The 4,843-nt window shown below is 35.4% G+C and overlaps 1 long non-coding RNA gene across 1 annotated transcript; it reads right to left on the minus strand.

The window, feature by feature from the left end:
* Nucleotides 313-4,837, minus strand: LOC107613849. Its single transcript, XR_002352378.1, has 3 exons — nt 4,098-4,837; nt 1,275-3,974; nt 313-628 (listed from the first exon to the last, which is right to left on the minus strand). It is a non-coding gene; the product is annotated as an uncharacterized LOC107613849 (long non-coding RNA).

Consider the following 4,843-nt stretch of genomic DNA (forward strand, 5'->3'; position numbering starts at 1 on the left):
CTTAAATAGATTTTTTTTTGGACGGGACACAGTCCAAATTGACTCTATTTAGCTCAAAAACTCCCTAAGCCACTCAAGCCCAATCACAGACAGAGCAAATACTCCCTAACCTAACTATTCAGTGATTCAACTCCCTCACCTACCCTCAAGGTTGTCAAACTCGCGAGTCTAGGTAAACTCGTGGAGCTGACCTAGACTCGACTCGTAGACTCGACTTGTAGACTCGTACGAGTTTACCTGTTATAAATTTTTTATAAAAAATATATATATCATGTATAATATATATATTTAATCAAATATAGGCATTTAAACTTAACAATTTTAACATCAAAACACATAATAAATTAACATAATACTACAATTATAACAAGTACTCTAGACCACACATTCAAATCCTTCACAAATATGCATCTAGTTCAACATAAAACACACAATCACACAATCAAAGCTTCATATAACACAACCGAAAAACAAAAGAAAATAACAAAGCAACAACTAAATGTTCTAATAAAGTAAAAGTCTAAAACTGAAATCCTCCAATATCTTCATCTTCCATGGCATCAACATCATCATCTTCACCATCTTCATCAGAAACATCATTTGTTTCAGACATTTTGTATTTGTGTCCCTAAATCAACAAATCAACAAACTAAATAATTAATTTAGCAAAGTTATCCAGAGTTTCAAATTTCAATAAACTAAACTAAGCTAAACTAAACTAAACTAACATTTCAGATTTCATAAATTCAGATTTCATATTTCAATAAACTAAACTAAACTAACATTTTAGATTTTCTAAATTCAGATTTCAGCAATCAATAAACTAAACTAAACTAAACTAACATTTCAGATTTTCTAAATTCAGATTTCAGTTTTCAATAAACTAAACTAAACTAACATATCAGAGTTTCAGTATTTCAGATATTCAGATTCATTAATAAAAAATATCAAAGTAACTAACAGTCTAACTGTCCAAGTATCTAACACCAGAGTTTATTCAAAAATCCATATTTCATCATTCATTAACAAATATGTAACTATCAGATATTCAGATTCATTAATCCATATTTCGTCATTCATCACACCAGAATTCAAACTAAAAAAAATTTAAAAAGTTAATTTCAGAATCAAAATGGTAGAAATCATACCATTATACCAAAATTATTTAAATTTGTTCAACTACCAACATTACAGATTAAACTCACACTAACAAGTAACAACTAAGAAATGAATCAATTGATTCAATTCAGTAACTAATTTATTTTTAAACATACCTGAAGGCTAAGATGGCAGAATGAAGTAGGCTCAGCTGAGTAGCTGACACTGGCGTTGGCGCGTTGCTGTACTGTGCTCCCCGACGACCGACGGAACTGTGCTCCACAACGACCGACGGAAGCGTGTCTGACACTGGTGTCGCTGTGTTGTGCTGACTGATGTACTCCACGAATCTGTGTTCTTCGATGCAGAACAGGGAGCGAGAGAGTGAGAGTGTGTTGAGCTGAGTGAGAGAGCAAGAGTGAGAGAACGGTGGTTTGAGAAACGGCGAACGGCAGTGACAGATCGGGGACAGACGGCGGCAAGGGATGGACTGTTGATGACGAAACGCGAAGAAGAAGAGAGCTTGGAGAGGAGAAGAGAGTGAGTGCGAGTAAAGAGGATTTAGGGTTAGCTGGGTTAGTGGGTTGCTCCCTTGCAGCCTTTCTTTTTTTTTTTTCTTTGCCCAAAACGGGCCGTTTTGGCAAAAAACCCAACCTAAATCAAACTCGCTGACTCATGAATAAACTCGCGAGTTTGACCGAGTTTATCCTAGTCTACCCGAGTCTACTCAGAAACGAGTTTGTGTCTGAGTTAACTCGATTCCACTACCTAAACTCGTAAACTCGTGTGCGAGTTTACGAGTTAACTCGCGAGTTTGACAACAATGGTTATCACCATTAAACAAGCATTAAATATTCATTTTAATTAAATCCTTATACTTTTATAAAAATTTGGACATACTCTCCTCTAAAAATAGAACTTAGCCACCCTTACAGGTTCCCTCTTTACACCAGCCTTTTATCAGCAATTGCCACAACAATATATTCTCAAAAACATCTGATAATAGTATAGAAAATCTATTCTTAAATCTCATATTCAAGGTTGTCACCAAACAACCTCGACAGTCTAATTTCAATTATGTTTTCAAAATACCAAATGAATTCGGAATTACACACACTTTATGTCCAGGCGGCCGTCTCGAATTAAGCTTTCTAATAAACTAAAAATCATAATTTTTTTTATCACTCTAGCCTTGGGAATAGAAGGAAAATCGTGACTGCTCTGCAGTACTTAAAAACTAGAAAACAGCAACAGCCTACAATATTCAAAATTCCATATATAATCCAAATTAAATTCAATGACCTTTAAAATTAATATGGTTTAACTTAACTTATCTAGGTCTCTTTTCCAATTGATTCCAGCCTTGGGAATAGAAGGAAAATCGTGACTACTCTGCAGTACTTAAAAACTAGAAAACAGCAACAGCCTACAATATTCAAAATTCCATATATAATCCAAATTAAATTCAATGACCTTTAAAATTAATATGGTTTAACTTAACTTATCTAGGTCTCTTTTCCAATTGATTCCAGATCAATACCATTTTTAATGAAGGAGTTATATAGCTTGAAAGTTAGATAGGAATATGTCAAAATCTGTTTTAGAAATCAGCAAGCTTAGTATCTTTCAACTTGCATAACCAGCAAGCTTAGTATCTTTCAACTTGCAAAACATATACTACAAAACTTCAATTAAGCTAAATTTTGGTTTGGAGACTCTTAACTTATCTAGCAACAATTGTGTCTTGGTTGCAACCCATTCGCTGTTCAATTCTAAGAGTTACAAGCATTGGAAGTTGATGCGTAACTTGCTGAAAACTGATTCTTTCCAACTTTGATCACCAATTTTCAAAAATTCACAACTCTCAATCCTTAACTCCTAAAATTCTGAAGTTTTACGGAAATAAACCAAGTTAATCAAATTTTAAAACAAAATTGATTTCGCTCTAGAACTCAGCTCGTAGAAGTTGTAGCAAGACAACCAAGTTGCTGCCCTATTCGAATTTTTTTGCAGCAGGAAAAATTCAACGACCTGACTTCAAAAATTCGCCATACATTGTATATTTAACGAAAATGTCTCAAATTTTCCAGTCCAGTTCCATCTATTCCCAAGTTTAACCTAGACTTGGCCCCACGCAATTCCGATCATTACAGAATTAGTTATAGTTTTTAACTTCATTTAAAAGTAATGCAGAAAATCATATTTTCAACAAAAAGTTTAATATTTCAAGATTCAACCTTCAATACCTCTCAAAATCAATTTCAAAACAATCACCAACCAAGTTCACCACTATTACAATATATCTAATAACTAACTCAACAGCAATCAACCAATATAATCCATCAAGATTCAGCATTCTCAGCAATTACTTATCCACAATTCATAATTCACACATAACCAATCAATTTCACAAAATCAACAAGCTCAATCACATTTGCAGCCACAACTCAACATCCATATAATTAATCAATTACTCACAATAATTAAACATATTTGCAGTTATTCAATAAATTTTGTAGGCATTTCTTAAATTAAAATCATTTAAATTAAATCCCCTACCTCAATTAGCTAAACCCAAGGAATTAACCACGATAAACCTGCTCTTTTTGAATTCACAGCAACAGCAACAATTCCAACATAATCAGGACGCGGCAGCAGCACCAACCATGATCACACTTGCAGCAACAACAATTTTGACAGTTCCAGCAGAACACATCAGCACTAAAACACTGGTATCGGCTACCGTAATTAAAATAAGTATATAGCAGAGAAACAAAATGCTAAACAGAACAAGAGTGGAAACGTTACAGGGTTATGAATGGAGGTTCAGAGTCAAAATGAAGAGGATGGCGCAACAATTTGTCTTCTCCAGAGCTCTAATTGTGGCGATTCCAACGAATACAGTATAATTAGGAATATTAGAGGCAGAGACAGGATCATTTCAAAGTGACAAGGTTTCAGAAATGGTAACTCTAGTAGCTAGGGCACAATTGACTCACCAGTAAGGACCAGGAATTCCAGCGACTAGCCCTAGCAGCAACGGCAGCGGCGCTGCCTCCTTCTAGTCGTCGTGCTCTCCTTCTTCCTGTACGCGTTCTACTTCGCTCATCACCTCCCTTCACGCAGCGGCGTTCTCCTCTTGTAGTGGCTTGAACGGCGTCGGCGATCCATGACAGAGCCAGCGGCGTCGTCTCCCCTTCTCTCCACGCGCAGCAGCTTCAATTGATGATGGTAGCAGCGACGGATGCACGAGGATGACGAAGTCAAAGCCTTCTTGATCGTCGCAGCGTCCTCCTCCCATTCCCTTACTCCCTGACTCTCGAGCTCTCCATCTCCCTTTCTCGATCTCTCTTCTTCCCCCTTCGAGCTCACCCTTCTCTCTTCTCTTCTCTGTTTCTTTCCTTCGTTCTTTTGTGTGTGTGTGCGTTTAGTGAATTTAGGGTAACAACTAGGAAAATTCATTCCAATGTATAATACCAACAATAAGCCAATGTAATAAATAATTTCTGTCGAGAATGATGATTTCTTTTTTTTAATTAATTAAAACATCTTTTATGATGCAGATATTGAAATTGTTTTATTTGATGTTTTCCTTCAATTTTCAATTGATTTCAGCAATCATAGTGCTAAAGTGATACATAAGGAATGATTATCATCTTATAAGTTATGTTTTATCTACTAACAATTACAATTGTATCAAGAGAAAACAAAATTAGTAAAAAGACAAAAGAGAACATGGACAAGT

This window comes from Arachis ipaensis, chromosome B08 (assembly GCF_000816755.2).
Source record: "Arachis ipaensis cultivar K30076 chromosome B08, Araip1.1, whole genome shotgun sequence".
In the NCBI taxonomy this organism is placed as follows: Eukaryota; Viridiplantae; Streptophyta; class Magnoliopsida; order Fabales; family Fabaceae; genus Arachis; species Arachis ipaensis.